Source organism: Trachymyrmex cornetzi, unplaced genomic scaffold, assembly GCF_001594075.2.
Source record: "Trachymyrmex cornetzi isolate Tcor2-1 unplaced genomic scaffold, Tcor1.1 scaffold147, whole genome shotgun sequence".
Lineage (NCBI taxonomy): Eukaryota > Metazoa > Arthropoda > Insecta > Hymenoptera > Formicidae > Trachymyrmex > Trachymyrmex cornetzi.
The window spans coordinates 4500576-4524883 of record NW_017296059.1 but is presented as its reverse complement, the minus strand read 5'-3'; the positions used below and the strand labels follow the sequence as shown (position 1 = coordinate 4524883).

The following is a 24308-nucleotide window of genomic DNA, read 5'->3' as shown; positions in this document are numbered from 1 at the left end:
GGGGCAGATTCTATTTCTCGTAATTAAAATATCCCATACACAACAGAATAAAAAGAGCAATGTTTTCATTCATGTACGAGATTTTTCATTCATGTTTTAATAAACTAATTCTTTAAAAAAATTGACAAGTTCCTAAAATTGGGCTTCAAGATGAAAGTAAATGCGATGCATTTATTGGTGCATTTTTTGGTCGTTTAGAAAAATTGCAAGAATCTTTTTAGGAACCATCCAGTGTTTAAAAAATATATAATTATTTCGTTAAAAATTACTTTGGAATTTTAGCAAAATTTCAGAAAAATTGTTCCACTATAGCTAGAATTTTAAAATGTCTAAGTTTTCTTATTCTATAATTTCTAAAGAAAAGACTCTGGAAAAAAAGTTGAAAGAAGTTTAAAAAAACTTTTTCGCATAAAATTTTCATGACAAATATACGACATTATGTATCATCATTAAAATAATATACGACAAATTAAAAAATACGAGATTTTTTTATATAAAAATGTTTTTCAGACTAGTGTTATCATCCGGGCGACACGTGCTGCCATCGCGCGGACCGAGCGCGAGTCGCTTCGCGCACGAGGCAGTATGGCCGCCGTCGCGATATCTTTAATTAGTGACAAGTGAATCGTTCCGTGTTTCCGCTGGTCCCGCGGCGAGCGAGGGGAGCGTATCCGGCCGCTGGACGCTCGAAAAAGACAGACGGAGCTCGATGAATCGGTGAGTGACGAAATTCAATTGATTTTACGGCCGCGTGACTGCCGGCAGCCTCGAAGCACCGCGTGCGACCGAGCCACCCCCGAGGGCCCTCAGGCCAAGTTTCCCACACGGCTCTTTCTGCATTATTGTCGAGGACGCGCGGTGTCCCCGTGCGTCAGGATTTGCCAAGTTTTCGCTTGTGATCCGCCCGTCGATTACGAGCGAAATCGACGCGCGATCGTGCGGGACATCGCGCCGCATGCGATAGAATCAAAACCCGGAACGCCGCCGTTCAATTATGTCACTCCACGAATCGCATTACGCGTAAATATTTATACGCGGCCGAGTCCGTTGTGTCTCGCGAGAGAGACGTGCGAGGGAACTCCGATTGGTCTGACGAGAGATAAGAGGGAAAGAAGAATGAAAAAAAAAAGAGAGTTTCCGGCGTGTTTATCGCACCTCCACGATTTCAGCCTCTCGGTGTATAGTCTGAGAGATCGTCGGTTGGAATGTGCATCCCGGTGAATTGGCATCGTGCCGTGCGATGTCGCTACGAGGAATCCGCTGGGCGTAAAAGCCTGCGTTTCTTAAGCTGGAGAATGCAACCGCGTTTTTGCGTATGTTTAATTTAGTGAAAATTTTCTCAGAAATTTTTTACACGAGTTGGAACACTTTTCAGAAATACTGAGAAAGTCTACATCTTTTCTTAGAATTTTTTATACGAATTCTTAAAATTAAAACTTTTAAGATTTCTCATTCCATTATTTCTAAAAAAATACCTTAAACTTTTTCAGATTTTATAGGATTTCACCAAAAATTATAGGATGAGAAATCTTAGAATATTTTAAAATTCACATGTATGACGAACTCTGGAAAGAAAAGATTTATCAAAACAATTTAAAACTTTGATTCAATAAACCTACAGATGTAATCAATTCAGTATATATAGATCAAAAGAAACATGGTAGCTAAGATGGCGCATGCTTTTGCTACGATAATGAAGAAAACTTATTACATTAGCAGTTGTCATTGTAGCAAGGAATATTTGCTGAATTAGCATACTGATATTTGCTTACAGATGTAATTTCTTTGTTAAAACATAAAATCTTTTTAGATGCTGAACTCGTGTAGCAAGCTACAGCTTTACTGAATCACCCAATCTATTTTTTTCCTTGTAGAAAAGTTGTAAATTTTTTCGACACTCCCGAAAAGTGTTCCAATTTGTACAAAAAAATCTGAAAAATTGTTGAAAAAATTATAAAATTATTTATAAAAATTATATTTCTGAAAAATTTTAAAATTTTCATACAAATATTCTGAAAGATTACATGAAAAATTTTCATATATATCTCTCTTTTTTATTTCGCTATTACGTTCGTCCTGCCTATGTCGAGATACACGTAATTGAGAACTACACGTACTGCGTAACAATCGCCAGATTATGTCAGTGAATTTTAAAAACATACATGGCTTATCTCGCAATCGTGTTGCAATTTATAGTGATTTCCGTGATAATGCTGTGTCAGCTATGTATGTGCACTCGCTATTATCTTAATTGTTGACATTTGCGATAAAGGCTGCAGCGAGCGATTGTGACTCACAATCAGTGACATTCTTCATTATCACAAAAATTTCAAAATATGTGATTTTTATCTTGTTATTATAATATTATGTATACTTAACAATTTTTAAACTACTGACAAATGACATTAATCAGTTATTAAGTATTTATTAAATAAGCCGCAAATTATAATTTACATATATTTTATATAATTTTTTGTAATGTTATATAACAAAGAGAGTATCTCGTACTAGTTAACATAAAAACAGATTTTAGTGTATTGAATTGGTTTTCACATATTTTGTGGCTTATAATGTAATGAACAAAAATAAAAGAATAATTTTTGTCTTATTATTAGTATTATAATGTGGTGAATAAAAAATGTTATACACATGGCTCAAATAATGGGTAGTTTTTGAGCTATGATGTATCAAAGCTACTCTGTAATACAAGTCTCTTACACTTTTAATATATTATAGCTCAAAAATTATTCATTATTTGAGCCATATGTATAATATTTTCACTCACTACATTATAATATTGACAATGAGAAAAAAATTATTTTTTTTATTAAATTAATTATCTATTTCACTGAATTAATTTAGTTGTTTTTATTTCTTTCGTTTGAAAATGTTCGTATTTAAGTTAAATATAATATATTTCACATACATACATTCTTCTTCGAAAGAAATAAATAAAAATGAGTGAAGTTGACGCTGTAGAGAATTTATGTTGGAACAACGCGAAAACGCGTGAATTTTGTGATTGTCATTGGGAAATTGTCGCTCGCGGGCATTTATTCCGAAATACCGTGCGATGCTGAAAATGTCACACGAATAAAATTACAAGCGCGATATTTCTGTATTGCAGTATATGTGCCAGAAGTGTTATTTATGCACAATTGTCTTTACATAAAGTCCATGGATTAAAAATAATGCTGTAGGCATGTAAGATTTTATGACGATGAGTAACTCAAGAGTAGTGTTAATTTGGCCACGTAATAATAGTTGTCTATATTATTTTAACATATATATTTTTGTACATCGTACTTCAAAAAAAACCATATATGATATTATAGATAAAAGATATCTTTTTAGAATGTTCCATATGAGAAATTACATGATGTAATTTACACAGAAGTAGAGCTCGAAATCTCTTTTTAAGATGTGGAAGAAGAAATGTAGAAGGAAAAACTTATTCGTTATAACACAAAAATCATATTTACTTTTTTTTCTAATATTTTGCATCGAACGTTTTATTTCGATAAATAATTTTTGTGGAAAGCGATTTCTGAATTGTTTATTGTAAAATGGAAAAATCCTGTAATAATTAATACGCGTATTATCGTATCGCATGACATTTTGTAATTCCCTTGCCGAAAATATTTAACAAACATAAAAGAAGAAAATAGAAATCGATGAAAGGACTGGTAGGTTTTACTAAGCAATAATCTCGAGCATTTCTTGCTGCGCTCGCCGTACAAATCCCACCAGTCCCAAGAGGGAATCCCTTGGTCTCTTCTGGCAGAACTCGCGGTTCTGGAATTCCAGATTTTGTGCCGAAAAGCGCATAGCACGTCTCCCGCGCGAGAAAAAGTTGCGCTCGCGTCCCAAGTCGACACGTGCTCCGTCGAGACCACACACATAGTTCCAAGCAAACGGAAAGACAAAATGTATCTCTTGTGGCGCTTAGATTTAATCTTTCGGTTTGGCATGCGCAAATTTTGGTTTTCGATATTAATATGTGTGCAAAGACTGCAGCTTGTCAAAAAGAAAAATCGAAAAAAATTATTTAACAAAATCTATTTTTTATATTTTTTCTTTCACCAGAAATATAAATAGTACTATTTTTCGCGACACTACGACTTTTTACGTAAGTACGAAAAAATATCTTGTGTTCTCGTGAGCTTGCATTTTTTATTTTTTTAGAAAATATAAGGAAAGAACGATTTTACTGAAATATCTAAAAGTTAGCTAACGTTTTTATTTAGCAGATCTGAAAATAATTTTGTTGAACTATCAAAATAATTATGTAGGACGCTCAAGGTAATTACTACACTCTAAATTTCTTGCAGTGAAATCTCACTTCAAGAGAGTAAAAATACAACCATCCTTGAAAAAAATGAAAATATTTCACTCCTTGAAAAAGAGTAACAATTTTCACTCTTTTTAGAGAAAATTGTTACTTTTTTTCTAAAAGTGAAGGGTGGTTGTATTTTTACTTTCTTGGAGTGAGATTTTACTGCAAGAAATTTAGAGTGTAGAGTATCAAAACATTTGCAGCTTCGCACATCCTGAGAGTCCTACGTAATTATTTTGTTGACGCAACAAAATTATTTTCAGATTTGTGTACCGTTGACGAACTTATGTCAGTGAAAGCTATGATAAATGTACTCACGCGTGAGATCCGCAGATAGATACGTCCACATACTCGATATATGGCACCTAGTCGAACTGATTTATTCATGAATCTGCCTACACGCGGACGCGTTTACACCTGCGAACGCCTTACTGTGACTGATAGGATCTATACAATATGATTCCTCGATTACTTTCATCGCTGCTGTCGGAAGTACTTAGCTCTAGAGATCAATTTCCACGAAAATTATCGAACTCTAATGTAAAACGCACGATACAACCTGTTTTAAGAAAAATAAAAAAATACTATCTGTGTTATTGCATTTTTGCTTCTACATTTCCTCTTCTACACTGAAAAAAATGTGTGTAATTTTACATAGAAATTACATGACCGGAAAATTACCTAAATATGATTGGAAATTTACAATTTCCAGTAAATTTCTAATCATATTTATATAACTTCAGTAATTTTCCAGTCATAAACATGTAATTTCCATGTAAAATTACATGCATTTTTTCCGGAGTATATTATGAAAAGTCAAAAATGGGATCTTTGACCTTTGTGCTTCTCATACAAGTTATTTATCGACTTGCTGAAAACATGCAAGATTTTCTCGTATCTTCCTGGCGTTAAAGACACGGATAGATCACTCCTCAGATGCGTCGAATAAACGCGTGTAACTATTGGCGCATCTATTAGGCGCCGACGAGGGAGACTAACACCTGTCGGTCGTGCTGCACTTCACTTACGCGAGCGCTTTTCCCTTGAGCTTAAATCGCATTGCAGTAACAACGATTTAGGAAGCGCGACAAATCGTCACGCTTCCCGTTCCTTGGCACAAACGGCACGGCCGATTATTTATTCGTTGCCTGTTACGCAATGACTCGGGACAGCCGACAAAGCGTCAGTCGACAGAAGAATGATGTCGAGTCGCGAGAGAATTGTTGCTAGAACGACAGTAACGAGGTGTCGGGGGTGGACGCGCTTCGTGGAACATTCGAGTTAGATCTGCATCACGAACAGAATCTTTGCCTAAACGTCTTGTCGACGTTCTCGTGACGCTCGCTTTTTGCCCTTGATGTGCATTCAACGACAATCTCCGGCTTAGCCAGCTTAACTGACGACATCAGACGCGAGAAAATTACGACGAAATGCCACAGAAACAATTCTTCTAACTTTACATAAATGACTCTTCATCGACAAAATTATTTTAGTATGAATTCAATTATAGAACAAATATACTTTATTATTAATCCTTTGTCTGCAATTTAATTAGGTCTTTTTTGGCAATTAAATTTACTCTCACTTTTGCTCAAGTTTCAATTTTTATTAAATACAGATTTATCATTTGAGGTAGAAAAACTATTTGGTAATGTAATAAAGGTGTTGAAAAGTAATACTGGATTTTTTTTAAAGCCTAGAATAGTAGAAAAAATTTGGGTGGATAAAAAAGACCTAAATTGTAGACGAAGGGAATAAAAATATGATTGCAGAGGGTACTTAATACAATAAATCGCGTAGATCAATTAAAAACGATCGGGATTATCAATGACGAACAGTGCGGAAAATCCTAAATGTGAATAGACGTTCATACATGACAAAAATGATTTTGCTGAAGTATCTGGAAATTTTGCTGGATGCAGAAAATAATTTTGTTGAATTATCAAAGTAATTATATATAAAACGCTCAAGCATAATAAACAATGCTGCAGAAAGTTTTGATATTCTAGCAACTAGCCGTTCTACATAATTATTTTAATAAAATCCAACAAAATTTTTATTTATTATATTTATTACAATATTTAGATTTACATTTAGTTAAATTTTTAGATACTTCAACAAAACTGCTCTTTCCGTCTAGTTCCCCTAAAATCCCTGCATATAAATTAACCTGGTTGTTATCCTGTTCGTCGGTGTTTCACGCGCGAGCTCTCCATGAAAGTTTACTGAATCGCGGGTGCTTTAAAGCGTCCACTACAGTAAATCACAAAAATCACACGTGCTGCCAAAACGACAGTAATACTCAGCGGTGCGCCGATGCAATTTACGCTTGTGTTTGTGTATGCATGCATTTCGCGTAATAATGCACCCTGGCGTGGATAATCCGTGCCAGATTCTCGCCACTCTGCCAGATTGAACGAAACTTAACGCAGGTGAGGTGCGCCCGCACTTGTGTCCACCGATAACATATGCACGCGGTCTTTTTCAGCTTTAATGACCCTTGCATCATGAAATATGCAATTCGCCGGGAACTGTAACTTTATATTGCTATTCTGTATTGATTTGGAACGCCAACTTTGTAATCTTGCGCTACGAGCGATCGAAAACTCGAAATGTAATCGTAAAAATTTAGTTTTTATAGAACAAGTTTTTCTCTATGTATATAATATTTATTTATTTCAAGAAGAAATTAATTTGTTTTTTTTAATTCAATAAACATTCTTTTTTTCACTACAAACAATTTCGTAAAATATATTCGTGGCTTATTTCCATTAAGTCTTCATTCATTTTGACTTTCTAATAAAGTATAGCTGGAAATGAATGTCTTCTTTACGCCTCAATCACTTCATTAAAGTATGATAAGTAACGGTATAATTCATAGCACATTCAGAGAATATAATACAGCTCGATTGAAAGAATATAACGAAATAAGTCGAAATATCTAATCTAAAACATCGTACTTTTAAAAGACATTTCTACTCGGCGAGTACACGAAATAACTTGAAATACGTGGACACAACGATCGACTGTCGTTTATCGTCGCAGAGCAAATTGTTGTGGGCGTCGTTGAGAGAACGCATCTTCTTCGCCTCTTCTCACTTTTCCGTTTCACCGTTCTCGGTCGTCCTCCTGAAACGAGACTGCCACAAATCTTCTGGCGAAAGGTCAGGCGTCGTTGACCCCGCGAGGTGTATGCGTGCCCGGGGTCCACCGGTAAAACGTGTATTAAATTATTTTCAAATTGGCCCTCTCCGCTTTATCTCTCTCTCTTTCTCTCTCTCTCTTTTCCCCCCAAGCTCTTTTTCCTCGGTTGTCAACGCTCGCGTGGTGAACGCGATAATGGATCCGTCTGAAGGCCTTAATTTAACGTAATTCGCGTTGTTATTAATTTCGTTGGTCGCGAGAGAGCATAAAGTGTGAGACACACGTCGATAAATCACAATTACCTTAAAGAGCGATCTGTGAACTTTTATCGGACTTACAATTAGTCATCGGCGTGGCGAGCCTGTATTTTGGGCTAACTTGGCTTCTAATTAGAGAACCGCGACTCGGGTTCCGGGATATCGATCACACCTGTCTTCCACTGCCCAATGTCTCGAATCATTAAAAGAGACTCACGAACCATTGTGACCGGGAGACAAACACAGAAGCTATATAGACTCGTGAAGGACGATTTGCCAGATATTGCGAGACCAAAGTCACGGCGTTCCTTCTAAATTCGACCATAAATCGAGCTGCAAGTTTCTGCCTAGTAAATGCTTTCAATTAACGGATTAAAGCTGAGGCATGAGAATAGAATAGATATACAGAGAGAACGATTTTGAAGCATCCAAAAATTTAGCTAGATACAGATCTGAAAATAATTTTGTTAAGGCCATCAAAATTTTTACATTCTAGCAAAAAATTAAAAAATTTTGATTAAAATATGATAGAAATAATAATGATATATGTATAATAAAATACAATAAAATATATAAATATTATAAAAATGAATCAATTTGAGTGTTCTATCTAAAAATTTTGATGGTCTAACAAAATTATTTTCAGATCTGTGTATTTAGCTAATTTGTAGATACTTCAGCAAAATCGTTCTCTCCGTATATTTGTTTTTAAATAGATGCCTTTAAAGAACTGCAAAGGAAAGGAATGTAATTAATGTATACGGAAGATAAAAAGATTTGAAATTATTCTTCAGTTAAAAAGGAAAGTACTTTACGGAAAGTACGGTTTTGCTGATCTTAAAATTTAGCTCGATGCATATCTGAAAATAATTTTGTTAGAATATCGAAGTAATTGTGTGGGACATTCAAATTCGTTGCAAGAATAATGTCAAAATTTGTTATTTACAACATTATTATCATGCTTAAACGTCCTAGACGGTTATTTCGAAAGACCAAGATTATTTTCAGATCTGTTTAAATTTTTTACGTCAGCAACGTTATTCTTGTCATGTTCAAATAACGAATAAATGATGACTTCTGAAAAATATTGTCATTTAAATCTTTTTCTCGTTGTTTCTCAGACCCGCGCCATTATACCCAAATGTTTGTGGATTATTTATTAGATTGATCTTTCGCAGGAAATAATTTTTCTGCCATGCGTTGGCGCACAATCTTGCCATTTCACGCATGTAGTCGCATAACATTGTAGCTTGGTGCCAAAAGGTACGAGAAATTCTCTCGTTACTTATTTATCACATCGCGCACGTGTCTGGCTGTTTATGGAGCATTTTTGGGCCAACTGAATTATTGCATGCAGGTTACATGAATCTCGCGATAAAGACGTTTCGGTTAGGGGATCTCACGACATCGCAATTCCGAAAATTAGAGTCGCAAGTTGTTGCTCAGACCTATATTAGAGAATCCGCGCACCTGTCTGACTTTATCAACCGCTAGCCCGGATTATTAGCCTCCGAGCGAGTGAGCTTATGCGATTTACACTCTGTATGCAGATGAATTACTTTGGCAGGTGGAAATTACCGAGGACAGCCAGACCGTAGATTCGTGTATGATGTTCGTGCAGAATTATTTTACCGGTCATCGATGTAAGAACGGCAAATGTGAAGTATCGCGGAGCCGTCGGATACGCTTTACAAATTAATTTGTTAATTCGTCGTCTGACATTCGCCGGTTTGACAGCAGACATCCGCTGAATTTGGAACACACGGTATATAATCCCATATGAAGTTAATCCACCAGATTCTCGTTTCGAAGCGGACCGTAAGAAAAGAAAAGAAAAGAAAAAAAAAATAGCGCGTCTCGTCAATCTTTTTCTCCTCTTTCTCTCTTCTTTGCGCGCCAGGAGGCAAACCAATTACATTATTTATAAATCCTAAACTAATCTGATTACACGACGCGGCGCCGCCACGCGTCGTTTGTCCCGTGAGCCGATGGCATCGGGCGTTTCAATTTAAAGCCCGCTATATAACCTCAGTCACGGACACGAGAGAGGCGAAATGGAAGTTGTCTCGTATAATTATCAGCGTGTGGCAATTTCGCTCGTCGATATTTATCCCGTCGTTAAAACTTTCGAACGCGTAGTCGCGTATACGCAGTATAACGTTACGCAACGACGCACGCTTGCGCGCCTCGGAAGCGTTTTTGGAAATAATAAATAGGCCGCCGCACAAAGTTCACGCGAGCTTTCCGCGCTGGTTTTTCGGCCACGAAACCTATACCCCCGTGACATTTTAAAATAAGACCGTGCCTTATTTTGAATGGAGGATGAAGAAAGAGAAATACATCATTTCGACGTCGAGCTGTCGACGCAAAGACGTCAGAGAATTAACGACTAGGTCAAAAATGCAAGAGGGGTTTCTAATCGTTTTACTCGACTGAAGGCAATTTTTTAAAAATAATTGGTCAAAATTTGATTATTTCTAAGCAAAGAATAAAGAATAAGATTTTTCTCTTTCGAAAATATTAAATAAAGATATTTCACGAAGCTGCTTCTTGATTAATTAATACGTACTTTGTGCTCACATAATTGTCTTATTTTGGTGTTAATAGAGTTCTTTAATAAATTTTTTCAATAGTGTTTGCAAAAAAATTAATAAATACGATCGATGTTTAGTTATTCCGAAATTGCGTTAATGCTCACGTCGATTATCCATAATCTTTCTTATCGCCTTTTTCGAGAGATTTGCGCACCGGCCATACATAATTTTGTCTCGTTTCTCTCCTTCGACAGGACGTCCCTTTTCGCCGAACTTTCGGTAGACGTAAACATATAAAGTCGGCACGTATAAATGCATCTTCTCGGCTTTTACGATCGCCGGCAGTAAATTCCTGTTGGCATCGGAACGACCGCGTCACGCGTAGTATATGTGCATGTGCGTATGTTGTTTTATGTAAAAATTAAGGGTGCGCCTCGTGAACTCGCGATATTCAAGGATCTTGTGTTTTTTCCCCAAGGTTTGCTCAGTGATTCGCCAAGGACGTTCTAGATTCGTCTGAAACTATTTCCGTGCGGCCACTAATGCGACTAATGCATGAGAGGAAAACTTAACGTGGAGTGAGATAATTGATAAAGTCACTAGAATTCTCGCTAAAAGATAATATGATGTGATCTTTCAAAATGCGAATTAATCGATCAATTATAATCCATCCATCATAAATAATTGAATTTGCAAAATAAATAAAAGTTTGATTTAATTAAATTAACTTGTAGAAACGATTACTCTTTTTATGATCATATACTTTCTTATAATATAACAAGCACAAGACACTGTCTTTAAATTATGGAAATACTGCAGCTCTTTAATGAAGTCATATTTTATAATTAATGGTCAGGGATTATTTTTCAATTTTCTCGTGAAAAGTTTATTTATTTTCCACTTGTGACGTGCAATAAATTACAGAGCCACTTATTATCCATCCATAAAGATCAGTATATGTGTATTGCCAATGCTACAATGCATTTACGTTTTCTAACGTCGCGTATTACCACCCACGCGGTATCGTATGTGCATAATGCAACCCGATGCACAGCCAGTTTGACGTGAATATAATACACGCGCGTGCACAAGGTTTGATATTATTTATTTGCTAGTATCTAATTTTCAATACGACAGTGGAGAACCGTCATGTACATTGTATTTCCTTGCTCATTCGCGTCCCTTCTTTCGCGCACTCGGCATTTTTTTTTTTTACTCGAACTTAGTTGGAATTTTACAAAGTGTACAACTAAAATTATTGCCGTATCCCACTCGGTAGCGACTGATCGCGGTCTCTTTCCATGCCTCACATATAATTCATGCGATAATACGAAAGGAAATAACTGTGGATGCTATTTGTCCTCGTCGTGCGATGGCCGGCCGTGTTACCGGGAGATCAACGCCGTAAATCAGGACTTTATTTTCGCGGGTAGAAAGAACGGGAGAAAACGATGTACACGAACGCGAGTGAGCCCGTTGCAGATTATATGGCCGAGAAACAGATGTTCGGGCCGAGTGCCTTAATTAAGAGGTAATTATTTATCCCACGGTCGGGCTAACGTCGCGCGAATTTCGTTAATGCGCGTGGCAATTAATACGGAACGGAGTCTCGTACGGGACACAGGAAGGACACCCTCGCGTTTATGCGAGAGCTTTCGCGAAAGTTTCTTTTTCTTTTTCTTTTTAAGCCGGGTTTGCCGAGGGGTCACGTCTCTCGACAGATAATAATCGGGCGCGAGTACACTTGACGAATAATTTAATCCCGTGCGCGCTCGCAGGTGCCGCGTTCCTCGTGAAAGGTTATAAAAAGCGCGCTTTATAATACGCCACACATACGGCATAATCGCATGACGTAACTTCGAGAAACGAATTCATTGTCAAATTGTACGAAAGCGAGGGGGACCACCGACCGTTGTCGCGGATCTGCCTTTCGGATCGTGAGATATATTGTACAAGATACAATGCCGTTTAAAGAAACCACGTAACCGTGGAGGGAAATGATAAAAATACTTTTTACGTAACCTCCATATCTTCTATGATACTTCGTTGTTCATGCGGAAGATTCCGCCATTGCTTATTGACAAAAGGCTAATTTTACACCACGCTTGCTAGTCGAAACCGTGCCCTTGCTGCATTCGTTTTCTCCTCTCACTGAATTCTGTCTAATCGAATTCCTCTCCTGAGAAAAGAGATCTGAAAGTATTTAATCTTTTGCGAGGGGGTAACCACTAGCTGAAATATTATCCCACAGATTACATGACATTTGGCTAATTTTACACCACGCTTGCTAGTCGAAACCGTGCCCTTGCTGCATTCGTTTTCTCCTCTCACTGAATTCTGTCTAATCGAATTCCTCTCCTGAGAAAAGAGATCCGAAAGTATTTAACCTTTTGCGAGGGGGTAACCACTAGCTGAAATATTATCCCACAGATTACATGATATTGTATGATTTCATCTGATAATAATTTTTTTCGCTACGTATTTCGAGGACTCTGTCCCACGATTACATTAAGTGGTTACCCCCTCGATCTTTTGTGTAATACGCCGCGATATTTCTATTCGAAATATTTATTTTCTTTACGTCAACAACGCTTGACTGTATATATATCATTACATTTACAATTAGAAAAAAACATCGTAGTGGCAACTATAAAGATGACAACTATACAAGTTTTAAATATAAGTATAAATCGTCTATATGAGCTTCCGTAAGTTGTTGGTGCATAAATAATATATTTGTAAAGTAAACATTTGAAATGTAATGATCAACGAAGTTAATTGCAAAATTAATGTTAACTTCGTTGGTAAGTACATTTCAATTGTTTGCGAATTATATCTCTTATCGCCTTATTATTACTAATCGCAGACACTCGTATAATTTATTGATATATGATTTATTCTTAGAGCTATAAAACAAGTTTTATATTTAATTTATTTTTTGTATATAAACTGTTTTACATAACTTTGTACATAAACTGTTTTGTAGTTGCAATAACTATAATATTTATTCAACTATTTATGTTAATTCTATGTATAAATGTATAGTCAATTTTATAGTTGCTATTGTTATATGTTATTTTCTCTGAAAAATGTATATATTTTATAAACAATATGAATCTTATTTTAGACCATACATGTGAGAACAGATCTAATAAGAATTAAAAATTAAATGTCCATAGTAGTCGCAACTGGATCTTTAATGTTTAAATAATTCAATGTGAATATATATATATATATATATATTTCCATTTTATATATATTTATTATTTACTCGTACATTTATCTCAATTAGCATCGTTTTGATTTACATGAGAATATCTGAATGATTTAGCGGCGACAGAATTGTTCACAAACTATTGATTAGCGATTCATCGTGGGTTATCCACGTTTTATAAGCTGTATTTCATTTAGCCGTCGCCATTTCGATGACACCGTAACCGTGCGATTATGACAGTAATGGAATATTCCCCGTCCATTGTCCACGATCGAATTGGTGTGCATTTCGTGGCCGTTTTATCGCTATTAGCACCTTTTACGTCTCGCGCGCGCGCACAATAGAGCGCGATACGGATTAAAGATGAGATGGTGCCGGCTATTTGCGAATTAATGTCGTCGCTTTATAGGGACTCCGGGGTTGAACACCGCGACCTCGCGAGTAATTGGACGTCGCGCGAGTTGACACTTGGATCGTGACTCATCGCGTTACTCTCGCGGATTATCTCGCTCTCGCGCGAGATTATCCGCTCTCGATGAAGCCAGAATACGAATCATCGCGATTGAACGTGGCGCGGTCGCAAGAAATTACGGGTATTACGCGATAATGACGTGTTAATACGAATTTAATGGCGCGCTCGATATCGATCTCTCGCCGATCGCGTGTTATCCTAGCGTGATCTCTCGAGTATTTTACTTTGCTTTATTCCTGTTAACGCAATAAGCTGCTATTATCCTTGAACGATGCGGCTCATGGCGTTTGACGATCTTGCGGGATAAAATGATCGCGTCATATCATGTAAGATATTTTTCAGTAATTATTTAAAGATACTAGAAAAAATATTTAAAAATATCGATAACAAAGATATAATATTAAAATAACTTTTTTCGCGTGTAGTGTATTTTTTTAGCTGACGTTTGATATGAATTATATGATGTCGAAACGAATCGTTACTTCACTAAACTGTCACACAAGCCTCTCGCGACTGGTGTTTTGCTCGTCGCATCGGGCGGCGACGTATCGATGCGTGTCACAAAAATCGATGACGCCATCATACGGGTAATAACCGCGAAAAATCAAGGGGCGGAGACACCGATGACGTTCGTGTTTGTTGTGAATGTCGGAAAGGCGAGGATATTTCTGACCACGGTGAGTCATGTAGCCCACGCAAATCTCACACACGCGAATCGCGACATGCCAAAGAACGAGGTGGAAAGAGGGAGACAGAAACACGTACACGTAATTTCGTATTCACCTTGCTGAGGCTGCACTCGCGTGTGCAGCCTCGGGCTGAACATTTTTTATAGAATTAAAGATTAAGCTCCGTATTTGCACCCCATATTTACCGCTAAGTATAGCAATTCGGTTTTCGAGTTTTATTCGCGAGTTTTATCATGCGAGAATCGCAAACAATGTTATCTTAAGCTCAGAATCAAATGGTCTTAATTAAGACTGAACGTCGAATATGAATGCACAATAATGCAGAGTGTTTCACAAATATCACGCATTTTTTCATGATATTCTGATGATTAATTACTTTAATATAACTGATTAATTTTAAGAGATAATACAATATGTATAAAATATGTTCTATTTCGCGATGAGATATTTCGTTTTGTTTTCAAGATACATGTAAATATTCATATAAAAATACAATTTATTGTATTTACGTCAATTTATTGATAACGTAATCTAATTTATAGATTGTAAATGGATAAATTATTACATAAAAGATTACTTACAGTAAAATTTATAAAAATAGATAAAATTAATGATTAGAATATATTATAGATAAATTATTTGGCTTAAAAATGCTATATGATACACTTTGTAAGAGAAAACGAAATTGTTTTGGCAACCATTTTATTGACATCTCTGAAATGTAAATATCTGTAATGAGCTTTCATAGTTGATAATAAATCGAGATACGTTTAGACAATAATTTTTCTTCTGTACACTGAAAAAAAAATTAGCTAAAGCTGAGTAAATATTTCTTGAATAGTGCCAAGTAAACATTTATTTTGAACAAATAAATATTTGCTCAATAAAATATAATGATACTTAAATCAAATTAATGATTCTTGTATCAAATAAATATATGTTTACATTTAGTAAATATTTACTTGTCACTATTCAAGAAATATTTATTCAAATTTAGCTAATTTTTTTTTTTCAATGTACGAATTAATTCAATAGTTTTATAATTTCTGAAAATTTTATATATTTTTATCTTCGAAAATTAGAACTTAATGATTTTTATTCAAAGAGTTAGTATTAATAAACGAAAACTAAATAAATGATTAACGCAGCAAATAACAAAGGTATATTTATATTTTACAGTTCAACGTAGTTTCATCGCAGTCAAGACTCCGCTGTTGCACATCATATCGGTGAGTGACGAATTATTTTTCATTTTAATTTGAGGTGATTTGTGAAAAAATTGTATGAGATATTTGTTCCTAGTCAATTACATAAAAATTTTACATAAAATATTTCACAGAACTATTACCTTGAAATAGATTAGAAATACTTATAATCCTGAATATTTATAGCTTGCTTATCTAACTATAAAAATCAATATTATTCAATATCGTAAATTAATGACAGATGATAAATTAGTACATATATATGCGAACTTCAATCGTTTATAATTTAAAAACTATTATTTATAAGATCATTTTTTTATATTTTGTATCAGATTTTTTATTATATTAGTTTGATATGTTAGATTCTTTGTAGAGAATCTGTAATGAGCCTTCTACAATAAGCCATTAGTCATAAATCAGAAGTCAGAAGCTAAAAATTGACGACTGTGATTGATCAATTTTTAGCTTCTGACTTCTGATTTATGATTAATGGCTTATTGTAGAAGGCCCATAAGACTAAGAGATTTCAATTTAATTTTATATCGAACAAAATCAAATGAGACAGTTTTTCGCGCGTCTGAATATTTTTCCTCCACGAAATTAGCCGTGTTTAGGGTTCGTCGAACTCCCGTAGACTTACGTAGCGGTACCATAAGCCAGTGCACTTAGTGGCGTTAGATTCCCCAAGAAGATATTAAAAACAGCTGGGTTCGTACGATGCGACGTGTCGCTTACAAGCGACGAATTTATCGCCGCTGCCGCGAATTTAAGTGCCACCCTGCCTTCGCAACCGACGTCGTTTCGTCTCTTTCGATAAATAGGTCCCGGCATTCTGAGACGCGTTTAAAAAATTGGTCGGATAACGAACGTTCGCGTTCGTCGTACGTGCTTCTTTAGATTCATGAGAGCTCTTGCAAGATTATAAATTAATACCACCTCATACCTTTTTATTAACGACAAAGATAATTTTGCAGTGTTACACATCAAACATTGGGTTGTACTTCCTTATACTAATACGAAGTACCATTTAACTATTTATTTCATTATCTTTTTGTAATTTTATAAAAACAGAAGGTCTCTAAAACCTTACAATATATATGTATCTAATCTAAAGAACTAACGAGATCAGGAAACACGAAAAAATTGTTTGCAGTTAACTCATTGGAATTTTATTCTCCGAAATATTGAGAGAGTGAAATTCTAACAATTATTACATGAAGATTAATATACATCGAAATTTTATTTTAATTGTCAACGAATTTATTCCATTTGTGCTGTTCTATCGCTTATGCGTATACCGCAATAACAGAGCCAGTCATTGTACCTCAATTATACATAAAACCTAATATATATATATATATATATGTATTGAAATTTTACTTTAACTGAATTTATTCCACTTATACCATTCATTCACTTATATATACCGCGATAACGGAGCCAGTCATCGTACCTCATCACGTTACAATAACGAATACAACGTTAATGTTCTGGAGACGTCGAGTAGATGATGTTGAGAAGAGTATGAAAAAGAACGTATATTCGTATGGCGAGTGGATGCTGCCGTGCCATTACGTCACGCCACGCCACGCCACGCCACGCCACGCCGCGGTCACCAGATCAAAAGCAAACGAGGTCTCGAGCAGCACCTCGAGGACAATAAGGCGTTGAGTACTCGTGGCCGCGACTCGATTCGCTAATTATCCGAAACAGCTTAAAGCGTCGTTCAAGAAAATACGTCGGCGATATCTGGGTCGATCCGAAAATAACTCCGATACGCATCCCCCCGCCTCATCTCGCCCTTCTCTCGCTCTCGGCTGAATGAAACGCATCCTCAGCTCCTGCAGACATTGCATCGTCCTCCTCCGTTCCACGTTTCCTTTCATCTCGTCTCTTTGTGTTTCTCTTTTTTTTTCCTTTCTCTCCTCTCTCTCTCTCTCTCTCTCTCCTTACCTCCGTAGCTCCTTCGCGGCGATTAATTTGCGAGGCCGCTACTTCTCGGTGCGAGGCTCGATAGCTCTTAAATCCGGCACCATATCTGCGACGTAGAAACCGCTTCTGGTAATGCACAGCTCGACTGGGACCATTTGTAATGATGCAATTCGTGATTATCCTTTACGAGGCTACGATTATTTACGACCGCGAACGCGCGGCGCGGCGCGGCGCTGCGCCTTCCTCGGCCGCGTGAGTTATGCCGCGTGGCACCGCGCGGCGCGAGAATTACTTCATTTCCGACGTTGTCGATAAACCGTCTAAGACGATGCTGGAGAACATAATCGTGCCCTTCTCTTTTATTGCAATCGTCGAAATGCGCGATGTATTAATTTCGTCGCGGTCGACTATTTCTTTATTCCGCCTCCTCACATTTGCGTTGTCCGCGCGAAGCAGATGTGAGAATCGATCGTTAATGATTATTGTATATTGTAAAGTTTTAGATCTTCTGCCTTTATAAAATTACAAAAAGATAACAAAATAAATAATTAAATGGTACTTTGTGTTAATACAAGGAAGTACAACGATAAATCTAGAATATTAACGATATTAGGGAATTTTTGCAATAACGTGAATTCAGATACGGTGAACGTTAAAGTCATGTAATCCTTTTCTGAATTGGTTGTTGAGAAGAAGATAACCTGTTCACCGTATCTGGATAAACAGTATTGCAAAAATTACTCCCTAATATGAATTCAAATACGGTGAACGCTAAAGTCACGCTTTTCTTAATTAATTGTGAAGAAAAGAAGATACGTAGCTACTACTACATTATAGTAATTTTAAATATAAAATTTTCTCCGTGCGGTATTGCAAAAACTTCTTATTGAATGATACAGTATTCCTAATAATAATAATAAACTTGGGAGGCGGTCTTTCATTGTGTGAAGATCTGCCAGCGACACCCAGACGTGGTCCATTGTATCTTACAGTATTCCTAATATGTAAATAAATAAATTTTACGAGGAAATAGTCCACTTTTAATTAATAAAAAATACAAGATTACATTTTATATTTTTAATGACAAAATATTTGTACACTCTAAAAAATCTAAACTTATATGTAACAGACTGAATGTTTAAAAGCCCCCGCTTCTCTTAGCTTTAATATGACAGCTTGAACTTCCTAATGACCACTGGAAGGCATAGCTTATTGTTAATGCTCAATGACCTCGCTCACTTGCACGTAAAATTTACGTACGATAGCATTAAAGTTGAGATTTTAAGACGTAAAGTTTAATTAAGCCTTAAGCCGTAAGAAATTAACCAATCATAATTGATTATTCTCCCAACATTCGACCATGATTGGTCAATTTCTTACGGCTTGCGGCTTAAAGCTTAAGTTTTACGCCTTAAAATCTCATTGCAGACGCCGCTTAAAAGAATAGCGAGTTTCACGCACGTGAAATCATTAAAGAGGATACTCGGTGTACGGTAGTCGCAAGGCTTGACAGGGCGCGCACGTTAGTCATGAATTCTTCCTGAATTATAGCACCACTTTGTCCACTCTGGGAACTGTCTGTCTCCCGTAATAACCGTCGGTACTTAAATACGACGTGAGAGCGAAAAGAAGACTCGCCGATTCTTGCTCGGCGATATGTCCCGCTCGCAGTCGCGTCACAAGCGCTCTCTCTCCATTTTTATCGTTACTTCCATATCGCCTTTTTTCCACGCCCGTTTTTCCTCCTCCTGTCACTTGTGCATCTCGTGTGTTTCGTCGTTTTATGTTCACCCTCATTCGGGGACGCGGATCGTTTTGCCGCAATTAGTTTTGCTGCCGGCGCGCGCCTCTAAATCGGGCTGTGATCATAAATTCATGTTGACACCGACCCGGAATTCATATACGCTGAACGATGCACCGCGGAAAATTGGAGCGTATCGCGATACACAGCAAGACACCATATCTCGGGATAGCCGGCGTCAAAAAATTGATGCCGTTATGTACCGAAACTGCAATTTCGGATATTCCGGCGATCACGCGTGTATTTTTTGGCAAAGACCGCTGCTCAACGTGATTCGTTGCTAACTTTCTTTATGCTGTATGCTTATCAATGTTTCCTCCAATTTTTCACGTAACAGTTGTCAACGAAAAACTTTCAGGGAGAAAAATTTTTTTAATATGATTTTATTCAAATCAGATCTGAAACTTTCAGGATTTAATTTAAAGACACTTTAATAAGTAATTTATACAAAAAAATTAATTTTTTTCAACATGTACATTATTATGTAGATACATCTGATCTCAAATGCTGTCGATATTATAGAACTAAATAAATTCCGACGAATGTCTTCAAATTTGATGTACATCGCAATGTATACAGGATCTGAAAGAGTCGAAGTCAACTTTTTTTTTAAAGCTTTGAGTTCAATAGTGATTTAATAATAATTATTATTAATAATATCTGGAAATATAATTTGAATAAAACTTATCTCATGCAATAAATATGTGATTGCCAAATGGAATAAAGTACTTCAAATGTCCGTTTTTTAAAGGGAATTCTTTTCGTTATACATATACACTGTAACTTTGCGAATATTCGTATAATTAGGAAAATTTTGTTAGCCACGATTTTGATGGATCCGCATCTTCATAATGTGCTGAGTGTTCGGTCGTTGACGTGATGTTACGCGGATAATAGTCCGCTCGTATTCAAGAGGGCGGCTCGTGAGAAATTAATCTCGGCATTATATTGCCATGGCGACGTCTGGCTGCCGCTTTATTTCGGACTTTTGGCCCGACCTACTCGCAATAAGTATATCTGGCTGCCGAAAGTGTTTAGCACCTTCTTATGCACTATACTAGTTTATAATCAACAAAGCGTCATACACCGCGAGATGATTCTCTCATCTGACTCTATATTCATCTCGGTGTCCAAAAGCCTCATGGTGTAGGTATGTTATCGTTGAACATTTTTCTTTCGTTATGTTTCTATGAAAATGCGATTCTTATAAGCGGCTCAACTTGGGATTTTTTGTAGAAGCAGTGTTACATTCAAATTTTATATGAAATGTTCTGTACACTGATTCGTTCAACATACATCAAAACCTTATCCAACCTTATCCACGCTGCAATCAAGATGTTATCGAGGATATCTCGATTGACTGACGTCCCCGTAATTACGGGAAAGGCACGTGTCGCTCCACCAAATATAAAATTAGTCCCGACTTCAAGATATCGAGAGATAACCTGTCGCGCTTTCACACGCTCCTTTCTCACGCCCCCACGTGTAACTCCTTTCGAAATTCCGGCGATATATACACGTATAGATTTTGACAAGCAGACCTGATAACGACTATGTAATTTCATCTCTTATTATCACCGTGACAGATCGCCAAGACACTCGTCCGATCAGAACCGGTATGATATCGGTGAGTTGAAATTTCGATGTTCTACACGCACACGAATTATTTTTATGTTTATTTGTGAAATCTGAAAATGTGCCATTGAGAACAAGTTATTTATTAGCAACAAATGTGTAATGATACTGTTAATTTTAAATGTTATACGCGCTTCTGCGATGCTACTGAAATCTTTCAGAGGAAATCTTTTAAATCTATTAAATTACGTCGTATGAAAAGAATGTTAATTTAACAAAACAATTTGTATATATGATATAATATCTGTGTTTAGATATACATATAGATTGAAGATAATGAGATAGTTAAATTGTCTCATTCTATCAATTCGCCTTATTTGATAAAAAAACTCGAATTTGATGAGAACATATTTATTAGGAACAAGATTTTTGCTAAATATATTTGTTGTAAATAACAATAAACTCGTGCCATCTATTAATTAAAATAGATAAGAATTTTTCTTTAATTTCATTTGTAGTTGACAAAGTTATTAAGCAGAAAGCACCATGATTGATTCAATAATGGACAGTGAATCAGAGTGTCACATTAAACGTGTGTCTTTATAGTTCTTTTTTCGGGCTCTCGTTGCCTTTCTTGTAATTTCCTTTTTATGTTTATGTATAACGGTCTTCTCTTGTACGATTGATAAAATTCGCATTGTGGTCCGAATAAAAGATGTTTAATTCAGTATAATTCAGTATTATTATTACATCAATATCTGTATAAAGAATTGTACAATTCAGATTACTTTATCTCATTACAAAGTTAATTTACGACAATTATTATAGCCAGGGCGTCTATTAATTTTAAAAATAAAACTTCATGCCTATTCTAAATATACTACTTAATGTTTAATGAAAGTACCAAATCTATAGTGTCGAATTTAACTTAATGTGAGTCGCCACTGCTTCTATTTATATTGTTATTTTATATTAAAACGACGGTTATACCTATTTGACACTATACAATGCCAATTTGATTCTATAGTGTCAAATTTAATTATCGTTTTAGTAAGAAATAACGATATATTTAGTAGGAGCAGTGACAGCTCACATTAGGTTAAATTTGACACTATAGATTTAACAATATGTATTAGAAACATACATTTAAATTCCTGAATCTTCTGAAATTTAATATAAAAATTCCATTAGATGGGGAATTTATTTACATAAAATTCCAATATATAAAATCTTCCACAATATAAAATTCCAATAATATATATTCTTCAATAAAATAATTATATTAACAACATAAAAAGATATTTCATACATACCTCAAGAATTTTAATGCATATATAATATATATATGCGGAAGTGAAATTTTGCTAAATATTGTAAAAACTCGAGCGATATTGCAAACTTTACTCTTGATATCCGTACTAAGCAATTTATTCGTGTAACAGCGACGCACGATGGAGAGGCAAGGGATGAGCCGTGATCGTTACAAAAACACCCTCGGAACGGCCGGCTGCTGTCCGTTTGATTCACCGTTTCCTGCGATCGTCGTATTTTTGTCCGCGCGTGCCTCCACTTCGTTTCTTTCGATGCTGTCTCTCGCCTCGTCCTTTTCTGCGCTCTCTCAGCCTCCCTCCCCCCCCTCCCCGCGCTATCTACGACCCTGCCGTATTTTCTTACGCCTTCAACCCTTTCTTTTTTTCGTTCACGACGCTCGGCCCTCCCACGCGACGCGTGAAGAAAACACCTCTCGTATCCGTGTGCGTGCCTACGAAAGGGCACGCGCGCGCGCGTGGAGGTGAGCCTTACGTAGGTTTAATGAGCGCTATTATGACCTAGTTGCACTCGACATCGCGCACATAAATCCTCGCGGTACATTAATCCTCGAGAATCTCGAACTCTCCCAAGTGGTACCGGCGCGCGCGAGCAGACGAAGCTGCGGAGAATTTATTAATCGTTCAAGAAAGAAAAAGCCGAGTCCCCTCCGTGCGGAAGAAAGATGATCGCACGCTTCCGGAAGCGATGAGCGCGAATAATTGCCGCCGCGACGCGAAAAATTAAGAGATCGGTGAGAAGATCTCTTCGTGCGACTCGCGTTCATAAATAAGTGGATGACTTGAAATTTCTTGAAATGTGTAGACACGTTTATTATATGTAACTTGTACCTGTTTAATTATTATTTGATCATTAATTAATATCGTTATTATTTGTTAATTATATTAATTCTCAAACGCCTTTTCGGTATGACAGTTTTTTCCCCTAATGCTTTTTTTATTGTTTCTAACTTTTTGATTAACCTTTAGAGAACGGGATATACTTTTTTTAAATTTTACAACTTTTCCTTGAGAAAAATTTTTTATGATTCATATGTATTTTATCATATTATATTTCTTTCATTACATTTGTTTAATATTTATTGTTATATTCCTTAATGTCTGGCATTTCGAGATTAAGAAGAATTTTACTCTGTTCATTTTTATGAAAGTTGTAAGCAATCAAATTAGGTTGGATATATCATACCATTGTGTTGTTCCCATATTCTCTAAAATTTTTAGAGTAAATCTCACTCTGAAGAGTAAATCTCACTCTTAAATACTGAAAATTGAGACTCTTTTTAAAGACTGGTTCAATTTTCACTCTTTAGAGTGAGATTCCGCTCCAAAGAATTTAGAGAGTAGGGAGGTGTTTAAAGATTAAATACTAATCGCTAATTATCTCATTGGAATTTTGTATACGTGAGACTGGACTTGGAATTTTTAAGATGCCTAGTTATCTACTTAATTTCGTTTCTCTGCGCTCTAAATTTGATTTAACTTTAAAAATTGTATACCTCTTCGAGTCTACTTCAAACGAGTCTCCGCTCACACTACAAAGATACATGGCATACAACGCATGATCGTGTAAAGAAAAAAATAAAAGAAAGAACAAAAGGCATAAGCGTGAAGAAATACAAGAAAAGGTGAAAAATAAATCTACGCTACCTCGCATCTTTATCTCTCGTCATCGCTTTCTCTCTGGATGGCGGCGTGATTTACGCCTGGGTTGTCTTCCTTAATTGGGTTAAGGCTCTTTGGTCCTGCTGTTGCTCGCTCACCAGAGAGGAAGACGAGAGAGGAGCATCAGTGCTTCCGATTCGTCTGCGAAATTTACTCGGC

At 36.2% G+C, this 24308-nt stretch overlaps 1 protein-coding gene across 1 annotated transcript in view; it reads left to right on the top strand.

Annotated features, from left to right (window-relative positions):
- Positions 1 to 15856: 15856 nt before the first annotated feature.
- The window catches only part of LOC108757857 (MKL/myocardin-like protein 1), a 223559-nt gene continuing 215107 nt past the window's right edge, over positions 15857 to 24308 (top strand). Inside the window, exon 1 of the mRNA XM_018502517.1 lies at positions 15857 to 15875. The gene's annotated coding sequence lies outside the window, so the exon portion shown is untranslated. The remainder of the gene's footprint in view (positions 15876 to 24308) is intronic.